The 25,434-nt window shown below is 37.8% G+C and overlaps 1 pseudogene; it reads left to right on the plus strand.

Moving 5' to 3' along the window:
- The first annotated feature begins 727 nt into the window (after positions 1 to 727).
- Positions 728 to 25,434, plus strand: LOC103218321 (alpha-endosulfine pseudogene; annotated as a pseudogene).

Below are 25,434 nucleotides of genomic sequence, written 5' to 3' on the forward strand. Positions count from 1 at the left end.
GGAATACAACTGACAAGGGATGTGAAGGACCTCCTCAAGGACAACTACAAACCACTGCTCAAGGAAATCAAAGAGGACACAAACAAATGGAAAAATCTTTCATGCTCATGGACAGGAAGAATCAATATCATGAAAATGGCCATACTCCCCAAAGTAATTTATAGATTCAATGCTATTCCCATCAAGCTACCACTGACTTTCTTCACAGAATCAGAAAAAATTACTTTAAATTCCATACGGAATCAAAAAAGAGCCCAGATAGCTAAGACAATCCTAAACAAAAAGAACAAAGCTGGAAGCATCACACTACCAGGCTTCAAACTATACTACAAGGCTACAGTAATCAAAACAGCATGGTACTGGTACCAAAACAGATATATAAACCAATGGAACAGAACAGAGGCCTCAGAAATAATGCCACACATTTACAATCATCTGATCTTTGGCAAACCTGACAGACACAAGCAATGCGGAAAGGATTCCCTACTTAATAAATATTTTTCTTAAAAATGCCACTAAATTTGACATGCTTTGTTACACAGCAATAGATAACCAACCAGATCTTCCCAAGATAGTAGAAAATGAAGTTCCTACATTAAGATACAGATAAAATAAGTCCAATCTGGATTTTAAAAAGAAAATAAAAATCACCTAAAACATTTAACCTAGACTTAAAAGCAGCCTAGACAGGTCCCAGTGCAGATAATCTCCTCCCTCTTACCTCTCAATGGCATCACAGGATTCAGAACATTGGAGAATTGCCAAACTGCCAGAGGCCTTTGACATCACTAGTCTCATCCCTGTGGACTATTTGGGGGACACTTCTGTTCATAGTGCTGTGGCCTGTTTATTAACTGAGGTAGCTGGCCTCATTATGAATATATCAAAATGTGCTTGGGTTTGCTCTTTGGATTCTCAGGGTGACTTTTAAAACACCTTTTTGATATGCTAAGAGCCTTAAATGAGGACAGAAAAAATTAATTCAAAAGATATTAAGCTACAAAAGAACTACTATCTCTTTTGCTGTTAGTTGACAGTCTACACATAGGAGTTGAAGAATGAATTGCCATTTACCAGCAGGCCTCACTGAAGAAGACAACCTGCTACTGACCTTTAAAAAGCAAATATGTATTTGCCTTTAATTTGCCCCAATTTTGTAAAATTCAAGTTGCTCAGAGATAGCAGTGAGTGGAGATGTGAGGGGAGAAGAGGTATGGGTTTTTAGACAGGCTAACCCCAATGTAGCATGTTGAATAAAAGGAGAGGTCCTTGGGAAAGTTTTATTTTTCTCCCACTTTGCTTCAGTTTCTCATTCATAAAAAGAAAATAATAATACCCAATTATCAAGGACAATGTGAGAATTTATTTCTAAATTGCCTGATACACAAAGGAACTCAATAAATGATAGCTGTCACTTTTACTATTATGGCCATTATCATTAACAAGCTAGGAATAAATCTCAGTAATGCACAATAGAGTTAAAACCTAGGGAGGTCACGGAAGGAAAGGAAAGCAGTTTGTTGACATATTCACTTCAAAACCAGTAAGGCTACAGGGTTACCAGAAAAAAATCCATAAATACCATAACTAAGTCCTTAGGGCACAGGACCAGAATCCAAGAAGTCAGTTTGGGCAAAGTATTCAAATGGAGTCAAGGGAATAAAGAGCTCATGTTGATAGCAAATTTTGACTTGTATAGCCCATTTCATTTTCTATACCATTTTTACAGGGCAATTTGCCTTAATTAATACTGTTATAGTAATCAGGGGCAGGAAAATCTTTTAGTGAAGGGCAATAAAAATAAAGTGAGAGAGAGAAATGTTGTTATCAAGAATTCCCCTTGAAGAGGCACTTAGTATTTGAAAAGAGTACTTTGATAAGTGTAGCAGTCAGTGTCAGCATTTAGCTAAGATTCTCTTGGATCCGTCTTCCTGTTTCTTTGTCCCCCGCTTTTCCCCAGCTTCAATGTGTGATTGCCTGTCAGGGCCCACAGCAGTGCTTCTTCTTTGAGGGATGGCCCTCAGGAAACTGTACACAGGGAAAGCCTCAAATACATGAGGGTTTATAGCCCATTGAGTTGGCTCTTGGCCAATGATTAATGGTACCAGAGCATGGAAGCCCAGCTTTCTTGCCTCCAATCACCAACTGTGAGGTGTAATTTCTATGCCACTGGATAGGGGCAAGTTTAGGACTTCACCTAAGGCTGTACCTTTGCTTGGCTTCTTCCTCTTCTGCATTCTGCGTCCCTCACTCTTTTTCCAGTTTCTCTTGGAAACGCCTTCAATAAACCACTTGTGCTCAAATCCTCATTTCAGCATTTGCTTCTAGGGAACACAACCTAAGACACTGAGCCAATGAGGTGTTGGCTGCAACCCCAAAGGAATGCATAAGTAACAAAACGTAATTGCTATCTGCCTTTTAAAATTGGTGGGCCCTATTAATTGGAGGCCTTTTTTTTCAGTGAGTTTCAGAACATACATTTCATAGCAGTTGCTGAGACAGAGCTGGTGGTTTGTGTGATATGACCACCACCACCACTACCAATGCCCCATACACACATAAAAATCATATTTTCTATAAAATAAGTAATGTTCATGTCTCATTTTTAAGCTGTTCACATGTAAAGTGGATTTTTTGAAGAATTAGATCAAGTGCTGGGTTCTCCATCAGAATGGGCAAGATGTATAAACAAAGTTTGCTCTCATGAACCTACACAGGGACAGATGGTAAGGTCACATTTCACTGCGGTTCGGCATAGGAAAGACAAGATTTTAAGTTGTAATCCACAAGGAAAAACAACAGTTATAACATTAGCCTAATCTTAGTCTATTTGTTCTCCTCTTTCATTAATCCTTGAGTTAAATAAAATGTTTAATCCATGTGTACCAAGTATCACATTCTGTCATCCAAAGTCCAACATAACGAAAACATTTGCTTCCCTCCTTCCTTCAGTAATCAAAGCTACCATCTATCATTCCAGCTCTTTAGTAGCTCGCTCTTTCTCCTTTCCCCATTCTCCTTCCTTTGGGTATCTTCCTACCTTCCCTTAATTGAAGGCCAATGTCATCTTGAAAGAATGTGCACTCTCTATTTTCAGAGGCTCTGCCATCAACCCAGCTGCCTGGTAGCCTGTCATTGCCCATCTCTGTCAGTTAATACAGGAACACAAACCTTCAGTGACATTATGCAAACGTGTAACTTTCCCTGGAGATGAACTGCTTGGATGCCAATGTGTAAGTAGCACTGAAATAGTACATTGTTCACTTAGACAGCTGTGACCTAATACGTGTCACAAAAACAAAGAAAAATTTTCTTGACCTCATTTGCTACGGGAATCTACAACGTCTAGAGTAGAATGCCATTCTTGACCATAGGTCAAAGAATGCCATTCTTGACCATAAGACAAACATGCCTTTAGAATTCTATAATCTATACTATCTAGGATGAGCCATCAATAGAAGTGGAATTGAAAGCTTAATGAGAAAAGTTGCTTATCCTAGGGATCCAACAGGAAATGTCTTTCTGTGATTCACACCACACCCAAAATAAAGATGAAGCAGAGAAAGTCTATTCTTTGGGTTTTTGTCAAGTTTTCCTCTCCTCTCTTTTCCTCTCTTCTTTTATCCTTTCCTGAAAGTTCATTAGGCGAATTCAACTAATCTAGAAGTACTAAAATTCCAAGATACGAAGCCATATAAACTATTGTTATTTAAGCATACTATTAAACTTACCTATAATTGCACCTCATGGCAATTTTGGCCACTAATATTCCTAGACTTCCCTTTCTTTTGCTCAACAAATATTTATTAACTATTAGCCATGATCAAGCACTTAAATATGTTCTGGGGAGGCTGGGCACATTGGCTCACACCTGTAATCCCAGCACCTTGGGAGACCGAGGCTGAGGAATCACCTGAGATCAGGAGTTGGAGACCAACCTGGCCAACACGGTGAAATCCTGTTTCTACTAAAAATACAAAAAAAAAAAAAATTAGCCGGGCATGGTGGCAGTCACCTGTAATCCCAACTACTCAGGAGGCTGAGGCAGGAGAATCGCTTGAAACCAGGAGGCGGAGGTTGCAGTGAGCAGAGATCGTGCCATGGCACCCCAGCCTGAGCAAAAAGAGCGAAACTCCATCTCAAAAATAATAACAATAAGTTCTGGGAAAAGCACCATATTGAATCACAAAGGGCCTATTCTCAATGGGCTTGCAAACTAGTAGGGGAATTAAGATATGTATGCACATAAAATCAGTGAGACTGTGCGTGTTTTGATGATTCCCAAGGATCTCAATGAGAAGGTAACATTTATAAAGAAAGATAGAGGAAGGAAGTTATAGTGATTTTCTTGTTGTAACCATAACAAATTACCACAAACTTGGTGGCTTAAAAACAACACAAATTTACTCTTGTAGTCCTGGAGGGCAGAAGTCTAAACTTCGTCTTAGGGAGTTAAAAATGTCAGCAGGTCTGCTTACTTCTGGAGGCCAACCCATGCTTCCTACACCATCTAATGGCTGCTCTGGCATTTATTTTTTGTTTGTTTATTTTGCTTTTGTTTTGAGATGGGGTCTCGTTCTATTACCCAGGCTGGAGTGCAGCGGCAGAATCTTGGCTCACTGCAATCTCCACCTCCTGGGTTCAAGTAATTGTCTGCCTCAGCCTCCTGAGTAGCTAGGATTACAGGTGCCTGCCACCATGCCTGGCTAATTTTTGTATTTTTAGTAGAGACGGGGTTTCACCATCTTGGCCAGGCTGGTCTTGAACTCCTGACCTCGTGATCCACCCACGTTGGCCTCCCAAAGTGATGGGATTACAGGCATGAGACACTGCACCCGGCCGGCATTTCGTAATTTGTAATTGCATCACTCTAAAAACTCCCCTTCTGACTTCACATTACCTTCTTCCAATCTGGTCTCCTCTTATAACGAGACCCTTGTGATCATATCAGGCTCACCAAGGTGTTACAAAATAATCTCCCCATCCTAAGATGCTTAACTAAATCACATCTGCAAAAATCTCCTTTCGCCATGAAAGGTAACATGTTCACAGGTTCCAGGGATTAGGAGATGGACATCTTTGGTGAACAGGAGCTGCATTATTTAGCTTACCACAGAGGTGTTCCAGACCCAAGGCGTTTTCTAACAAAGTCATGGAAGCAAGTAGGGATACCATTGTTTGAGCAATGGCAATGTGCAGTGGAGATAGGGAATCTCCATGTATGTGATGGGCAAAACACTACTAAGGAGGCTGAAAACTTTATTTAAAGACAACTGAGGCTGGGTGCAGTGGCTCACACCTGTAATTGCAGCACTTTGGGAGACCGATGCGGGTGGATCACTTGAGGTCAGGAGTTTGAGACCAGCCCAGCCAACATGGTGAAACCCCGTCTCCACTAAAAACACAAAAATTAGCCAGAAGCGGTGGTAGCCTTTGTAATCCCAGCTACTCAGGAGGCTGAGGCAGGAGAATCGCTTGAACCCGGGGGGTGGAAGTTGCAGTGAGCAGAGATCACCGCCACTGCACTCCAGCCTGGGCAAGAGTGAAATTCTGTCTCAAAAAAAAAAAAAGACAACCGAAAGTAATCAAAAGTGTGCAGCAGCAGATTTTTAAAAATTAACATGGCGTCAATATACAGGATGATGTACAATAGCAATCTCAAACATAAATATTACAGAAGCCCAACAGGTACCTTAAATGCTCTTATTGTGAGGAGAACAAGATCCGGGCAGCACCTTGGAAGACAGGAGAGCCCAGGCTCCACTCTAAAAAGGCCAGCACTGGGCAGCCCAAGCCAGCTGCTGCTCTAAAAGGATATGGACTCAGTGGTGTCATAGTATCAGATTTAAAAAAAAAAAAAAAAAAAAAAAAAAGAGAGAGAAATCAAGATTTTATAGAACATCTTCCAATTTTTAAATGTTAAAAACTATTCAGTTTTCTTTTAAAAAATTAAAAAACATTGTAATGTTAAAACAGCATGTGTGTTAGCCTGACACAGCCCACAACTGGCAGTTTGCAGGCTCTGCACTGAGGAAGGCAAGACCAGTCAGCTGACTTCATCCAGTGCTCAGGGCCAGTCCCTGCTCTGCACATGGAAGGCAACTGAGATTAGAAACATGGTGAGATACCTAATTGCTGCACTGCCCTTTCATGAATCTCAACCTGCTAAAATATTCATCTGCCGTCTAGTTGGGGAAACAGAACATAGGAAAATTGACCCCAAAAGGTCAGGTGTGCTAAGCGTCAGTAAGTGTTACATTAACAAATGCAACAGGAATCAAAAGAACACTTTGCCAGAGCAGTCTGGCAGAAGGCCTTTTGGACAGTTTATTTCCCAAAGGCTCGTCTCAGTTTTTTTGGGCACAGTTCTTATCTGCTCAAACAAAGTTTTTCATTCCAGCAGTAGACATGACTGGGGCCTATTCTATAGCCAATCCTATCCCTGGACTTTTCTTAGTAATAGAACTTGGATTCTGTATAAGAATCCATGTGTTTCAGGAGAACCTAGGCCCCTCCTCAACTCTGGGGATAAATCTTGTGTAGCATAAGCCAATCAAGGCCACTCTATTTCCCTTCCCAGTTTCAGAGTGGGTCCAACAATGCTGTTTTGACCATTGAAATGTGAAGGCAAATCTGCTGGGTGACTTATAGAGGAGTGTTCTAGGCTCTTATAAAAGGATAGACACTCTTTCAGACACTGAAACTTACTGTGTGATGTCTGGAGCTGTTACAGTCATCTTGTGTCCGTGCTGGGGCCAATATGAGAAGAATCAACATGCTAAAGGTGGCATAGCCCAAAGACGGCATGAACCTGCATCAGCGTTGATGCCAGCTGCTGAAAGTTAGTATGAAAATGCTACACACCTGGTGTGCAGTTGATTGGTTTCATAACCATAAGGAAGGAAATACCATTGTTATAAAAGTCAGGCCTAACAGAAACTGGCAGTGGAATATGACAGGGGGCCTCTGGAAAGAAAAGGACAGACCCTGTGCCTTCGTGCAAGTGAAGATCTGGCTGAACCAGTTCCACAAGGTTATTGCATACATTGCCTGAGTTTAAAAGACTGTGCCCACTTTGAAGAATCTGTCATTGTTAGACCTTGGTAAAATGTCTAATTTCCTATCCGGATAAAGAAAATAAAATCTTTACCAAAAAAAAAAAAAAAAAAAAAAGGCCTATCAACACCAAAGGCAGATTAGTTGGAAGACTGGGAAAGATGAGTACAGCAAAGTGTCAAGGGAGCAACTAAGAAAACTGACTGCAGAGGCTTGAGGCAGTAATAATGGGAGCAGTTCCAGCAACAGCAGAAGGATACCAACCACAGCAGCACAGGAAAGGGGCAAGCTCCACCTATGTCAGGCCCTGAGGGTATTGCTAAGAGCACACCAGTCCAGCCAGCCCAGCAATCTGGAGGCCATTTAGTGAAAAGGAAAAGATTTCTTTAAAAGAAAAACTTCATTAACTGCCTACAGAACCTCAAATAGTGTCACACTGAAACCTTGCTACCTATTTGCAAAACCTGGGGACATTTGGTATATGAGAAAGTTAATTTCCAGTCATTTAGTAGGAAGCTAAATTCTGTCAATTCAAACTTGGAAATAATTAAGATTATAGCTGCTGAAGAGGGTACAGGCAGTGATAAATTAAAACATAGTGGGGGCTGGACACAGTGGATCACGCCCATAATCCCAACACTTCGGGAGGCCAAGGCGGGAGGATTGCTTGAGCCCAGGAGTTTGAAGCCAGCCTGAACAATATAGTGAGACCTTGTCTCTACAAAAAAATAAACAAAATTAGCCAGGAGTGGTGGCATGTGCCTATAGTCCCAGCTACCTGCTACTCAGGAGGCTGATGTGGGAGGATTGCTTGAGTTCAGGAGGTTGAGGCTGGAGTGAGCCAAGATCACACCACTGCACTCCAGCCTAAATAACACAGGGAGAGCTTGTCTCAAAAAATAATAATAATAAACAATAAATGATAAAATACAGTAGGGTAAAACAATACACAAGCGGATGCACAAAGATAAAGAACAAAGACAAGAAGCAGTAAAATCTATATTCATCCTAAAAGAGAAAGTTGAGATTTTTATGCAATTTAAGTAGAATACAGTCATGTCACTTAACAATGACATACATTCTGAGAAATGCATCTTTAGGTGATTTTGTCATTGTGCAAACATCAGAGTGTATTTACACAAACCTAAATGGTATAGCCTACTACACACCTGGGCTATACAGTGTAACCTGTTGCTCCCAGATTACACACCTGCACAGCATGTTACTGTACTGAACACTGCAGGCAGTGGTAACACAGTGGAAAGTACGCATATCTAAAGATACCTAAACATAGGGAAGGGACTGTAAAATACTATATGATAAGAAATGGTACACTTGTATAGGGCACTTACTATAAATGGACTATAAATGGAACTTGCAGAACTAGAAGTTGCTCTGAGTGAGTTAGTGAGCGAGTAGTGAGTGAATGTGAAAGTCTAAAACTTTATCATACACTATTCTAGTCTTTCTAAACACTGCATACCTAGGCTACACTAAATTTATTTTAAAATATTTTTACTTCTTCAATAATAAATTAACCTTAGCTTACTAGGTGACTCCATCATATATGCAGTCTGTTGTTGACTGAAACCCGCTGTGCAGCACATGACTGCAATTTAATTAGAAAAATCTTTTATCAATAAAATACTACTTAATGAAAGTATGACCTACAGATCAGAAAGAAAGCTAGTCACACTGAAAATTATGGATCAAGCAAAGCTGATAAGAAACGGTCTATTAGAAAGACAATTTGAGTACCTTGACTACATTTTTTGTACATGATTCTCAACAAAAAGTATAGGATGATTCTCTGAACCTATTTATTGATAAATGAATATATAAATTATTTTTATTAGCAAATGTATCATTTCCTGAGTAATATGTATTTTCTGAAGGTGCTGATATTGTCTGAAAGTCTCCTATAGCTTTAAGAAGCTATAGGTATTTAGGGGGAAACTGTTAGCAAACTATGACATCACTAAACAATTTTCCAACTTCAAAGTTAAACTTAATACTATATAGTCTGTCCATTTCACAGGTCAAAATGCCATCTATCTTGATGACTACTTTACCAAAATGCTGTCATAGCAGGAGTCAGTGAATTACATACTTAGGGAATTTGACTAGCATGAGATAGTCACTTGCCTAAATATGAATACTTCAAGTGTCTTGTAAAATATAATCTTATACATTATAAGGTTTTTACAATGTAAAATATTATATTTGTATTCCCAGCTATATATATTATCCAAATTGCCTTCATTAGTGATTCTCTCTCTCTTTCTATATACACACACACACACACACACACACACACACACACACATGGTTTTAATATATGGGATGGGTGATATTCACATGTTCACATTCCCATGGTTACACAGATTTTGATGAAACAAAGAAACAGCTGGGAACTAAAGCATTTCTAAATAGTCCTATGGATGTAATGTAGACATAAGATTCACATTCCTATTTACACTTTCTTTATAATTTTCTTCCTTATAATAAATTTATCCACTTGGTAAAATAAAAAATAATTAAAATTGCAACTTAAAATTATTTAAGTGATTCATAATCCCTCAGGTATTATCAGTACATTAATAATAGTTGCATTCCAAGAAGACTGAATTATGAACAATTTCCGCCTAGCTAACTAATTATAACTCAACTGTTTTCCTTTCATACTAGAAAACAAATGAGAGAGCTATCCTTCAATCCACATTAAGTTTAACAAAAGGTACCTCATTTATAAAACTTTAGTATTCTCATTAATAACAAATGACCATACCTGGGTTCACAACCTATTTTATTACATACATATAATTGTGGCTTGGCATCATTTTTGAGAACTGCCTATTAAATGCAAACAAGTGTGTATTTGTAAAAGAAAAAATGTTCAATTTGAGATGTTTGTGCTTTTGGTGAAAAAAAAATGTGCTCAGCATAGTAATTCTGGGTCATTATAGAATGTGCGTTTGGAAAGCAGGGTCAGTGTATATTAATAATTTTTATTACTTTCTATCTCCCAAAGTCACTGCATTGATTCTACCTATGGACTAGAATTTAATGGAAATGTGAAATGCTATTGTAGAAGAAACTGCATAAGAAAATTCATTTTTTATGCAGATCCTTTTTTCAGTCTCATTATGACCTTGATATGCAATTGCTAATGTTCCTTGTGCCTAGTGACACACAATGGTAGGGGGTTGGACAGTGGGAAGAAGTGCCTTAATGGACTTAGGGCTCTGAGTTGATAGTAAAGCTCAATGAGTCAACAGTGGCAGGAGGCAATCAAAAAGATCTCACATGTTCTTTATTAGAAACATAATATCCAGAATGAATTCTCTTCTCTGCCTCTCAGACTATGCTTGGATTAATATGTGCTGTCTGAACTCCACTTTCTTGAATGGGATATGAACAAAGAGTTTTCGGAGAAGAATGACTGAAATTGGGAGGGAGCTACAAATCCTGTTATAGAAGAAACTGGTTGAGGACATTATGTGAAGTAAAATGAGCCAGTCACACACAAAAAAAGAGAAATTCTTCATGATTCAATTTATACGAGGTATTTAGAGAAATCAAAACATAGAGACAGAAAATACAATGGTAGTTGGCAGGAGCAGGAGGTAGGGGGAATGAGGAGTTGTTTAATAGGTATAGAGTTTCAGTTTTGCAAGATAAAATGATTTCTGAAATTGGATATTAGTGATGGTTGCACAGCAATGTGAATGTATGTAGTACGACTGAACTGTGCACTTAAAAATGGCTAAAATGCTAAATTTTATGTTATATGTATTTTACTGTAATTTAAAAGATTTTAAAAAGAAGATGCTGAAGGAACCTGTTCAGTCAGAAAAGAGAAGCAATTATGGGGTGGAAGATAAAGGGGAAAGCATGCTAATGAAGACTTACTACATGGAAAATAATTATCTTTATTCTTGTTTCTTCAAGGAAAATCCAGCACCAAGCAGTGTTAGCTACTGGGCTACAAATTTCAGCTCAACATAAATAAGAGAAATTCAACAGTCAGAATGTAAAACTGAAAGATATATGGAATGAACAATTGATACAGGACCTGTGGTCTATGCTATTAGTGACCCTTGGATAATATATGTTCTAGGAACCAGCTAGTAGAAAGACAGGGGTAGTGTAATACAAAAGAGAATTAGGAGGGAGTCAGAAGCCCTGAGTGTAAGTCTACCATCCCCACTCATTAGGCATCTTCTTTGCTGTATCTTAATGTCCTTGTCTTAAGACAAGAGCTTGTCTCAATTAATAGCTTGTCTATTCATTTGCCAGGACTTCCATAACCAAGTACCACAGGCTGGGAGGCTTACACAACAGAAATTAATTGCTTCACAGTTCTGGAGGCTGGAAGTCTGAGAAAAAGGTATCAGCAAGGTTGGTTTCTTCTGAGGCAGCTCCTGTTGACTTGCAGATGGCCACCTTCTATGTATTTACATGATCTTCCCTCTGCATGCCCATCTGTGTTCTGATCACTTCTTAGAAGGACAATAGTCATATTGGATTAGGACTTACCCTCATGACCTCAGTTTTACTTAATTACCTCTTTAAAATCCTATCTCCCAGACAGTTACATGCTGAGGTACTAGGTATTAGGATTTTAATATATAAAATTGGGTGTGAGTGGAAGACAATTCACCCCACAACAGCTTGGAGAGGATTTCTAGTCAAATGGCAACTGAGATGGGCATTTATCTCCAGTCTGGACAGATTTCTATTTAAATGGTCTAAATGGGGGGAAAAAATGTAGCTACGTTAGAAATTAGGAAATCTTTGGCAGATACAGTACACATGGGCCAGAACAAAAGAAGACACCAAAATGCTCCTTGATAAGAAGACGCTTCTTATCAGTGGGAGAGCATCTCAGTAGAAAGAATCTTGGAGAATCACATGATCAAGCTAATTTGGCAAAATCAGAGCTGAATTCAAGGTTGAGCCTTGCAAAAGATGGGAACATCCACTTGGAATAACTGTTACTGCCGAGCAACCTTATATCAGCTGTCCAAGATGGTGGTTCAGCTGTGCATATGCTTTGTCTCTCCTCTCTACTGATCCCCATTCAAATGACAGTAACAGATAACTAAGGCCTATTAACACGAGATAGAGGCTTCAGCAAATGAATTATTTCTACATATTTCTGCAAGAGAAAAGCACGTGAAAATAGTATTGATAAATGAGACAAATTTGTGGAAGCCATAGCCCAGAGTTGAAACAAAACGGGATTCAGTGCAGTAGAAAATCAATCAAGGCTCTAGACCTGAGACAACAAGCAGGTAAGACAAAGGACAGGAGTGAAAATGGAGGCAGAAAATAGGGGAATTGATTAGAGGTTTGTGTGTACCACAAAAAAAGTTGATTCCAACTTACCTTACCCCATTTCCCCACCCTTTTATACAGAATATTTTATATAGCTTGTATCTCCTTCCAAGATGAAAAAGGAAAAATGAAGATATAATTGTTAGATGGTTTAAAAAAAATCTAGAGATAACTAGGATAGCTACTGAGTGTATTAGTGTCTTTCGGTACAGTCCCCCTATTTCTGACACTTGACAATAATAGGTAGCTCCCTTAATACTCACTCTGAAAGAAGCCTGGTATTACTAACTCTATCCATAAACAGAGTTCCTACCCAATAATCCCTCTTAGATATTAAATTTGACTCAATATCCAAGGTCACCTGTTGCGGGAAGTCAGGGACCCCAAACAGAGGGACAGGCTGAAGTCATGGCAGAAGAACATAAATTGTGAAGATGTCATGGATATTTATTAGTTCCCCAAATTAATACTTTTATAATTTCTTACGCCTGTCTTTGCTGCAATCTCTGAACATAAATTGTGAAGATTTCATGGATACTTATCACTTCCCCAATCAACACCCTTGTGATTTCCTATGCCTGTCTTTACTTTAATCTCTTAATCCCATCATCTTCGTAAGCTGAGGAGGATGTATGTCGCCTCAGGACCCTGTGATGATTCCGTTAACTGCACAAATTGTTTGTAGAGCATGTGTGTTTTAACAATATGAAATCTGGGCACCTTGAAAAAAGAACAGGATAACAGCAATGTTCAGGGAACAAGGGAGATAAGACTTTAAACTCTGACTGCCAGTGAGTTGGACGGAACAGAGCCATATTTCTCTTCTTTCAAAATCAAATAGGAGAAATATCGCTGAATTCTTTTTCTCAGCGAGGAACATCCCTGAGAAAGAGAATGCACCCCTGAGGGTAGGTCTATGAACCGCCCCCTTGGAGGCGGCCGTCTTTTAAGGTTGAAGTCAAAGGGATGAAATAAGCCCTGGTCTCCTGTAGCGCTCCCAGGCTTATTAGGATGAGGAAATTCCCGCCTAATAAATTTTGGTCAGACAGGTTGTCTGCTCTCAAACCCTGTCTCCTGATAAGATGTTATCAATGACAATGCGTGCCCAAAACTTCATTAGCAATTTTAATTTCGCCCCATCCTGTGGTCCTGTGATCTCTCCCTGCCTCTGCTTGCTTTGTGATATTCGATTACCTTGTGAAGCATGTGATCTCTGTGAACCACACCCTATTCGTGCACTCCCTTCCCTTTTCAAAATTGCTAATAAAAACTTGCTGGGTTTACAGCTCAGGAAGCATCACGGAACCTGCCGACATGTGACGTCTCCCGTGGACACCCAGCTTTAAAATTTCTCACTTTTGTACTCTTTCCCTTTATTTCTCAGACCAGCCGAGACACTTAGGGAAATAGAAAAGAACCCACATTAACTATCGGGGGCAGGTTCCCCCGATAGTCACCAGAAGATGAGAATAATATATAACATTAAAGATGAAAACCAAAATAAACAAATAGGAAAACTGACCCCAGATGAAACTGAAGCTACTTTGTATCTTTGAAGATAGGGAGAGGATATTGCCTGCCTGCATAAAACAAGAAATTTATAACATTTAGAAAACAAGAAGTGTACCTAGAAATCAGTTTTTGAAATAAGCTTTTAAATAAAAAAGATAGAAATACAACAACGAAATCTCCCAGAAATCTCCCAGAAGGTAAACTAACAGAGAGAAGTTTGAATAATTTAAGAAAAATTGTTTTTAAAAAGTAAAAAAATAAACCCAGTAGTTCGAATTTTACTATCATGTCTTGTGCAGTGGCTTGAACCTGTAATCCAAGCTACTTTGGAGGCTGAGGTTTTTGAGGCCAGGAGTTTGAGACCAGCCTGGGCAATATAGTAAGATGCTCATCTTGTATGAACATTAAACATATATATACACACACACATATATATATATAAAATATTTATTTAAATATATATGTACACATATGTATTTACTATCAGGTATATAAAGGAAAAAAATAGAGAAAATGTGTATATTCTGGATGGAATTTTTAAAAATACAGTTTTGTATAACCTCAAACTCAGAGATTCTGATTTAAGAGTTCAAGGTCAGACCCTGAAAACTATAATTTTACAAATGTCTCATATGATTTTCATTCCATGGCAGTTGCTGAAGAAAGCTGTTGTTACTTGAAATTACCTTCAATTAGAAGGTTGGGTAGGAGAAGGCATAGAGAACAGAAGGAAATTGGTGAACCAGAAAAGCTGAGTCCTCATCTCAAAAGCATTTCTCTTCTAATCCTCTACCCATATATCCTGTAAAAGTTGTATCCACAGGGAAACAAAAAAGCTTATATTTCACCTCAAGGCTAAAGAGAGGTGATCCAATATCGTGCAGAGTTTATGCTTTGTTTTTCTAAGAAAGATCTCTCTGCAAAAGGACAAGCCTTGAGAAATGCGTTTTGTTATAGAAGATGCAGAGTTCCAGGAAAATCAAAATATGGTGGAGAGGTTAGTTAGTGGAAGAGAGGAGGAAGTGTGCCCTCCTGGAATCATATAAGGATGCATCCCATTCATTAAAGGCAGCCCAAACCTTTGGAAGGATGTTGATTGTCCTGTGCTTGATCAAACAAGGAGAAATCAGACCCTATTAAGTTTATGAATCTCTTTTCTAGCCCAATATTCTAAATTCTTCTACTATGGCATGCTGCCAGATGCCCAGAATTTATAAAAACTTATTCAAGAAAAGCTATGAAGGTGATAGTAAAAAAGTGAGAGGATTGTAGGATGCTAATGGCTAATCATGTAGAAATTCTTCAAAAAATATTACAATTCTAGGTTCCAGCTTATGCTCTTACTGAAAGAAAATTATATGTGAATCATAGTGACTGACTTAATGAATAATACTAATAAGAGAAATAAGAGTTAAAGCTGTTGAACACTGTATGCTGAACTCTGATGAAGCATTTTACATGTGTCTGCTTATTTAAGTTCACAATAACCCTGTAAGGTAGGTTTAAGTAGTAAAGTAACATACCCAAGTTCTTACATTTCGGGTCAGTTGTCAGAGAAAGAATTTGAATTTAACAGTCTGGTTTCAGAATACATCTTTTTCTTTTTTCACGTTTAACCTATTTTTATTCATGCTTGCCTTGGGATGGGGAATAGGCCATTCAGTAAAAACATACAGTAAAAACAAAATGTCTTATCATATACAACCTTTAAACTACAATAATAGTGTACCTTAATTACTTCTATGCACACCAGAATCCATCTTAACCACTAAACTTATAAGCTTTAAGCTGACCATGGAAATGAAGAAAACACCATAAAAGTATGACAAGATGGGGAAGGTCAACAGCTAGGACAAAAAGAATAGGAACAGGCGAAGGAGAGAGTAAAATGATAGGAATAGTACTATTAACTTCAAATCTACTTGGATATAACATGAAAAATAACAGGCAAAGGATTTTGCAGCAAAATTACAGATGCTATCTTAGGTACCCCCAAGATTTGGTGGCATGTAAATCATGGCTAGAATGTGGATAATACAATAAACAGATCTAATAGAAAGAAGAAGAATTATAGTATCAAACACTCTGGAAACCAACACATTCTAAAGTGGATCATCTGGTAGAGAACATTTAGTTGAGAATTAACAGATAATTAAAAAGTAAAAGCTTTGAGAAAGTAAAGAAAGATTGTGGAACCTGACATAGCTACCATGTTTCTAGTGCTAATTATAAAACTCCCCAAATCTAGTAGTGATGGGCCTCCTTCTTTGCTCCTCAGGAAGCAGATGCAGTGGAAAGAGTATAAGCACTAACATAGCACAAAACTGGGTTTAAATCCCATGTCTATTATTTATCATTTTGACTTTTTGAAAAACTACTGACATTTCCTGAGTCTCAACTGGAAAATGGGAACAATTTTCCTTACCATATTCTTTTGAAATAATTAATTAAAATAACACATGAAATACATTACAGGTCCACTAAATGTCAGTCCTCTTCTGCTGGAACTCTTGTTATGCTGAAAATTGAAAATATAATAAATGTTTGACTTTCTTTGCTAACTACACGGCCTCCTGAAGATGAAGGAGAAAAACCACCGTGCTACACTGATTGCTGAACAATCAGAGAAACTGAAACTGAATCAGACAAAATAAAGGATATTGTAGGTGGTGAAAACATAATGAAAACCTTGAGATCTACTCACACCATCTTGGAATATGTGATAATAAACACAGTCATGCGGTGAAAATGAGCAATGGTATGTTCTATTAAATGCAAGTAATTTGTTTTCAGAGTAGGACGTACTTCACACTATAAATTATTAAAATATTTCCTTTCAGTATTTTCCCCTGTATACTATAATTTGACATCAGTGGTAGGCACCCTCCTAACTAAACAATGGATCAAAGAAGAAATTGCAAGGGAAATTAGAAAATAATTTGATACTAATGAAACTAAAAACACAATGTACCAAAACTTATAGGATGCAACTAAATCAATACTTAGGGGGAAATTTATACCTGTAAATTCCTATATGAAGAAAAGAAAGATCTCAAATCAATAAGTTAACCTCATACCTTAAGAAACTAAAAAATGATGAGCAAACTAACTCACAAGCAAGCAGAAGGAAGGAAATAATAAAGATTGAGAGTGTATATAACTGAAAGAGAGACTAGAAAAACAAGAGAGAAAATCAATGTAACCAAAATTAGTTCTTTGAAAGGACTAAGAAAATTGGCAAAATTTTGCTTAGCTTGACCAAGAAAAAAAGAAAGAAAAATATATTAAAATCAGGAATAAAAGAGGGGACATTGCTAATGAGTTTATAAAATTAAAAATGATTTTAAGGAAATACTAGGAACAATTGTATAATAAAGAGTTAGATTAACCTAAATGAAATGGACAAATTTCTGAAAAAAAAAAAAAAAACACATCTCTGAAACTAACTCAGGATGAAATTTTAAAATCTTAGTAGACTTTTAAGAGAAAAGAATTTGAACTAGTAATCAAAAAAACTTCCCACAAAGAAAAAGCCTGGATCCAGATGGCTTTCCTGGTAAATTCTACCAAACATTTAATAGACTAACACCAATTGTTCGCCAACTCTTCCATAAAAAATAGAAGAGGAGGAAAAACTTTCCAACTTATTTTATGAGTCTAGATACAAAAACCAGACAAAGACATCAGAAGAAAACAACAGACCAACATCTCCTGTGAATATAGTAAGAAAAATCATTAACACAATACTAGTAAACTGAATCCAGCAACGTACAAAAAGGATTATATATCATGACCAAGTGGCATTTGTCCCAGGAATGACAAGTTGTTCTAATATATAAAAATCTGTCACTGTAACACATTATGTTAATAGAATGAAGGACAAAACCCTCATAATCATTTCAATAGATGGAGAAAAAGCATTTAACAAAACAAAACCCAAAACCTTTCCATTATAAAAATACTCAGCAAACGAGGTACAGATTAGAACAGAACTTCTTCAACTTGATAAAGAGCATGTATTTTTGAAAACCCACAGCTAACATCAGACTTAGTGCTGAAAGATTGAATGCTTTCACCCTAAGATAAGGAACAGGACAAGAATGTCCACTCTTGCCACTTAATTCAACATTGTACTGGAGGTTCTATTATGGTCAACTATGAAATAAAAATAAATAAAAGGCATCTGAGTATAAGAAATAAAACTGACTCTATTCATACCCAACATTATCTTGTATATAGAAAATAATAAGAAACCCACAGAAAAACTGTTAAAACTAATAAATGAATTCATCAAGGATGCAGGATATAAGATCAATACACAAAAGTCAACTGTATTTCTATATGCTAATAATAAAAAATTAGAAAATGAGGTTAATAAAATAATTCTATTTACAGTAGCATCAAAAATATTGAGGAATAAATTTAACAAAAGATGTGTAAGACTTATACACTGAAAAAGCTATAAAACATCATTGAAATAAGTATTTAAAAAGTAACTAGGCCAGGCGCCGTGGCTCACCCCTATAATCCCAGCACTTTGGGAGGCTGAGGTGGGCAGATCACTTGAGCTCAGGTGTTCAAGACAAGCCTGGCCAACATGGTGAAACCCCATTGCTACAAAAATACAAAAATTAGCCAGGCCTGATGGCAGGATCCTGTAATCCCAGCTACTTGAGAAGCTAAGGCCGGAGAATTGTTTGAACCTGGGAGGCGGAGTTGCAGTGAGCCATGATCATGCCATTGCACTCCAGCCTAGACAACACAGTGAGACTCCATCTCAAAAATAACTAAATAAATAAAAATAAAAATAATAAATAATAAATAATAAATTAAAAAATAAAAACTAAATAAAAAACCTATTCTATGTTCATATATTGGAACACTTAATATTGTTAAGATAGCAATACTCCCCAAATTGATTTACAGATTCAATGTGATTCCCAAAAAAATTCCACATGCCTTTTTTTTTTTTGGCAAAAATGTACAAGCTGGTTCTAAAATTAATATAGAAATTCAAGAGACAGAATTGCTAAAACAATCTAATAAAAGAAGAACTAAGTTGGGAAATTACCATCTCTCAATTTCAAAACTTACTACAAACTTCAGTAATCGAGATAGTGTGATACTGGCATAAAATTAGTCATATAAATTAAGGAATAGAATTTGAGAGTCCAAGAATAAACCTTTACATTGAAGGTCAATTGATTTTTGACAAGGATGCTAAGGTTCTCCAGTGGGGAAGGAATCATCTTTTCAACAAATAGTGCTGGGACAACCAGATAACCATATGCAAAATAATTCAGCAGAATTCCTATCTGAAACCAAATACAAAAACTAACTCGAAGTAGATAATAGATCTAACCATAAGGGTTAAAACTATGAAACTTTTAGAAGGTAATATAGGAGTAAATCTTCATGTCCTCAGATTAGGCAACAGTTTCTCAGATATGACACCAAAAGCACAAGTGGCAAAAGCAGGGAAAAAAAAAAAAAGATAAAGAAGACATCATCAAAATTTAACAGGTATTATTTCAAAGAATACCATCAAGAAAGTAGAAATATAGCTCACAGCATGAGAGAAAATATTTGCAAATTGTATATCTGACAAGGCACTTGTATCTAGCATATACAAAGAACACTTACAACTCAATAATAAAAAGGCAAACTACTCAATCAAATCATGGGCAAAGAGGTGAATAGACCTATCTCTCCAATGAAGATAAACAAATGGCCAATAGGCACATGAAAAGATATTTGACATCATTAGTTATCAGGGAAATGTAAATCAAAACCACAATGAGAGGCTGGGTACCATGGCTTATGCCTGTAATCCCAGCACTTTGGGAAGCCGAGTTGGGTGGATCACTTGAGGCCAGGAGTTTAAGACCAGTCTGGTCAACATGGTGAAACGCTGTCTCTACTAAAAATACAAAAATTAGCTTGCTGTGGTGGCACATGCCTGTAATCCCAACTACTTGAGAGGCTGAGGCATGAGAATTGCTTGAGCCTTGGAGGCAGAGGTTGCAGTAAGTGGAGATTGTGCCTCAAACAAAACAAAACAAAACAAAAACCCACATTTGAGATTCTACTTCACATCTATTAGGATGTCTTGAATCAAAAAGTCCAGCAGTAATTGTTGTCAAGGATGTAGAGGAATCAGAATCCTCATACTCTTCTGCTGGCAATGTAAAATGGTACAACCACTTTGGAAACCAGTCTAGTAGTTTCTAAAATTATTAAACATAGAGTTACTATATGACCCAGAATTTTACTCCTAGGAATATACCCAAGAGAAATACAAACATATGTCCACACGAAGATTTGTATACAACTTTTCAGAGCCATTGTTAAATATTTCTATTTATATAAAATGTTGTAAAGTTTTACTTGTATCAACCATTGATTACATGTTGGTCATAGTAATGTTGAAGTATTTAACTTTGTACTTGATTTTAATTAGACTTACTCATTTCTTGCTTGAGATTCTCAATAGAGCTCTGATAATGGAAACAATAGACATAAAAGAATTCACTTATTTTGGTGTAGCTTTTGGCCAATTAGTACTTGGCAAACAACAACCAGAATATTATCTGAGGTCAGCTTTAACAATTCTTTAATTTTCCTTGCATGTAAATGAGCACATGTGCACACATACAATATTTCTTTCATTGAAGTCACCAAGTAAGTGGCAGGTCAAAAAGAAAAGAAAAAAAGGCAAAATCATGTTTAAAACACCCATAGAAAAGATAACTCTCAAAATTGACTATTTTTCATTAAGTTTAAGTTCAGCATAGAGAACTTGCTTAGCAGGTGAATCAGTTTGGATTAGGTTTGGCTCCTTATAACAACAGCGACAACAAAAATCCCAAATAAAAGCAGAAGTTTATTTTTCTCACATAAAAGCAATCCTGAGGTTGTCAGTCAAGGGCTGGCATAAGTGTTCCACAATGTCATCAGGAAACCAGACTCTTTTCGGCTTTCCACTCCATATCTGGATGTGATCCTTGTTCAGCAGTATCATCTACTTTGAACAGTAAAATGAAAGAAGACAAGAAGGGCTCACCCAACACTTCTTATGGCTGATCACTGACACTTAGTCATACAACTAACTGCAACAGACCCTTGGAAGTGTAATCCTTTAGTTAAGCTAAAAGTATACAGATCTACACTAAGGAAGGAGGAGAAAGTGAAAAGGAGGCAATACCTAGAAATCTCTGCCATAAGAGTGGTGTAACAATCATCAAAATTTCTGTCATTTCGAGTCTAATCAAGCAATGAGAATAAACAAGTTGTATTTATAAACTGCACTTAGAAATTTTCAGTGAGCTTCCATAAATTAAATGTAAACTTTTAAGTTTTTCTTCTACTTTTACGTGCCAGTGGTAATTATCCTGCAGCCATGTTACTTATATATATTTTTCAAAAGCTGTGTGCCAGATCAAAAAGTTATAATGTTCAATACAATGAACTCTGTTTTCAATCACTGTGCAAAAAGGAACAATATTTAGAAAAAGCAAATAATCATTTAAGTAATGGCAGAGTCTGAAACAGTTTATAGGGTACCGTGTCAATTTCTCACCAAACATGGAGACTTTTCCCCCTGTAGTTATTTGAAGATGGCTGTAAATTATTTGATTCCTCCTTCTATTAAGGCTGGATTCTACTTCTCCTCTCAGTAACCTGGCTATCCCTGTAATATGTTTCCATTAATAGAATGCAGTACAAGAAATACTATGTAACTTATGGCACTAAGTCTCAAGGGATTTACAGTGTTTGCCTTCATTGCTTGAAATACTTTATTTTGGAACCCAGTTGCCACATTCTTAGAAATCTAAGCCATGTTGAGAAGTCATGAGAAGAAGAAACAAAATACAAGCCAATGCTAACTGCCAGTCATGTGTATGAATTATATTGGATGATGGAACCCAGTCAGATCTGCAGATGTCTGCAGCCTCAGCTGAGACAAAGAGTAAATAGACTAAAACAATCCAGATGAATCTGTCAAGCCTTATGAAATACGGTACATTTTTTGGGCCACTAAAATTTGTTATATAATAATATGTAACTGACACACACACATAACTGACACACACACCCTCCCATGTTAAATCAGCGATAAAATACAATTTGTTTTCACATGGCATTAGATTGAAAATATTTGTTGTCTTTCTAAAATAATGATTCTTAAACTTGTTAAATCATTAGGAAATGCCCATTGCTCCTTATGAATCAAGACTATGTCTTCTCACCTTTAAATCCATACTGCCTGGACTAGTAGTAGACTGAGTCACATGTAAATATTTATTTAATAAAAGATGCTTTTCAAGAGATACACATTTATAATGTCAAAAGTAAGTGAGGTATAGAGAATGAAAACTTTTTGATAAGCAGTGTAGAAATCTCAATAAAAGATTTATTCTTTTGGAAATTATTTTGAGCATTTTAAGGAGAATGACATTTACAGATAGAATGCTTTCCTTCAATAAAAAAAGGAAGGAATAAAAAAGAAAACCACTTTTGGTAATCTCTCATTTTGTTAGGCATATTAAATTGACCTTTGATTTCTGGCTATTTTTCAAAACATATTTCCTGTACTGTTTGTAGAGTTCTTCAAGTTTAAAGTTCAGAGCCAAATTTGTATTTCATATATTTTTACTACATTGTAAAGAACAAGACTTTAGACTACAGACATTTTTTAGATCCCCCTCCTGTGATTACTTTGTGAATTTAATAGTCTATACTATTTAAATCTCTCCTTTCTAATTCTAAAAGGTGATACAGAGTCTATGCATGACTAAGAATTCAACGTAAAGATAAATTTTAATCATAATTTATAATTTTTCTATACCACTGAGAGTAAGTAATTATGAAAAATAGCTCAAGAAAATATTCTTCATATTCTTAAAGTTACAAAAATTATGTGGCTTAGAAAGAAAGATATTTCATCTAAGAATATCTCATTTAAGAATGTAAATAATTTATTTCAAGAAATTAATTTCTTGAGTAATCTAGAAAGAGTAATCTAGAAACAGTATGAGTAATCAAGAAATTACTCATACCTTAAAACCATATAAAGAAAATATAATAAACAATATGAACTATTATGAGAACTACATAATCATTGTACCTTTGTATACAACAAACATATTCCATGATTTTAATGGAATTTCAGGCATTTATTAAAGATATCACTGATTGCATGGCATCTATGAAACATTTCAATTTAGATAGCTTCAAAATGGCTGACTAAAGGTACCCAGCACTCACCTCCTCCACAAAGAAGGACAAAAGAGCAAATAGATAGCCCCATGTTGAATGGAGTTTCTAAGACAGAACACAGGAATTCAGCAAGGAAACTTCTGAAGCACCAAAGGATAGAGAATCAAAGCAGTCAGCCTAGTCAGTATTGGCTTGGAGCCAGGAGGAACTCCTCATTGAGGGGAAAATGTAAGCAAAATATCCCCAGTGAGCCACATTCCCATGCAAACTCCCGCAATCCAGCCAAGGGAGAGCTTCTCAGCCCACATGGGCCCGAAGACTAGTATAGGGAGTTGCCTGGAGTCCATGCAAGGGCTTGGTTCCAGAGATGGACTTTGCACTGGATCCCACACACTATCGAGACCCAAGCAACTGCAGCACAGCACCATTTTGAGACCCCACCTTCCATCTAACTACATCTTGCTCTACCTGCATCTTCACAACCCTGGAGCCCCACTGCCAACCCTCGGAGGGTTGTAGTGTTATGATGTCAACTGGACCCAGCAGTACAGCACGTTGCCTAGCACTCTAGCCACACAATATCCTAGACCCCAAAGAAGAGGAAGTGAAATGCAACAAGGAGGCTGTCACTGGAACAAGGGGAGCTAAAGCATACACTTCCCAGAGCCTAAGAGCTGCATGCCCAGGGCTGCTGCTACCACTGTAAGCAACCTCCCTTCCTCTAGCAGCAAGGCCACTGCTCACATATTCAGTGGGCCTGGGTATTGCATGAATAAGCATGTCATCCAGGTGCCCAGGGATCAATCTGCCCCACTTGTGGCCTTCAGTACCTCCACACACTACTGGGGGTCCTGAGGACAGTCCCACTCCATCACCACTGCTTTCTGTGCATGCTGCCTTGGGGCCTGGGAGTGGGCCTGCCCTGCCTGCTGCCACTAGTGCACACATGCACTGTCTAGGGACATAAGAAATGAGGCCACTCTGCCCACACTACCAGCACCCACATGAACCTCCCTGGGGCCTGGTGACCAGCTCAGCCAGCCTACAACCACCACTGCTGGCACCTGTGCATGCCACTCAGGTTGGCCTGCTGCCACAATTACCACCACCAATGCCATGTGTGCCATCCAGGAACAAAAGGCCCACCTGGCCCACCACTGCCAGCACCCAAGCAAGCTACTTGGAGGCCCAAGGACTGGTCTGCCTAGGCCCACCATTGCTGGCACACACACTACTCAGGGGCCTGAAGACCTGCAAACCCAGCTCGCTGCTGCCACCACTGATATCCAAGGACTGGCCCTCCTGGCATCCCTGTCCTGTGCAAAACCTCACCATAGACTCTGCTAACAACTGCAACCTAAGCCACTGAGGAACTCACATACACTGATAATAGCAGAAAAAATTACACAGACACTATACTACTGCAGCCACTCAGAATCAAAGCCAAGTCATCCTACCCAACCAATGCTATAGATACATCTATAGAAAAAAGTCTTTCTGTACAAAAGCCAATCCATAAAATTCAAAGGAGTAAGTCATACCAATTGCACAGATATCAACATAAGGACACAAGAAATATATAAAAGCGAGGAAACATGATGCCTCAAAGGAAAAACAACACTTCTCCAGTAAAAGATCTCAAAGAAAAGAAAATCTATGAAATGCCTGGAAAATTATTCAAAATAATATTATTAAAGAAACTAAGTGAGATGCAAGGGAATACAGATAAACAATACAAATAAATCAGAAAAACAATTTATGGCTATTTTGACTGAGCAACCCTAGTGACAGGAGCCAAAGCAGCAGCATAGGTTGTCCCCATTTCCCTTCCCCTTTCCCTTGTCAGGTTGACTTTCTGGGCCCTCCTACACTCCACAGACTCAGTCTCACCACATCCCAGTAACAAGAAAGACAGAACCCTGTGGAGAAGACCAGCAAGGAGAAATGAAGATGCAGGATAAAGAAGATATTCTCTCTGAGAGAGTTGAGGAGCCAAAGCTAAAGTCCAAATACCCAAGCCTAGGACAAGAGCCCAGAGGCTCCGACTTCCTCATGAAGAGATCACAGAAAGGGAAAAGGTACTTTGTCTCAGGAGACTACAACATGGCCAAAGCCAAGATGAAGAATAAGCAGCTGCCAAGTGCAGAACCAAAAAAGAACCTGGTGACTAGTGACCACATTCTGCCCCAGAGAAAGTCCTTGGTTATCACCAGCAAGCTTGCAGGGGAACCCGGGCTGCCCTCTTCTCCCACTCCTCACCCCACTGGATGTTTATGTATTATAGGCAGGGATGAAATGGGCACCTAG

Source organism: Chlorocebus sabaeus, chromosome 10 (assembly GCF_047675955.1).
Source record: "Chlorocebus sabaeus isolate Y175 chromosome 10, mChlSab1.0.hap1, whole genome shotgun sequence".
Classification (NCBI taxonomy): Eukaryota; Metazoa; Chordata; class Mammalia; order Primates; family Cercopithecidae; genus Chlorocebus; species Chlorocebus sabaeus.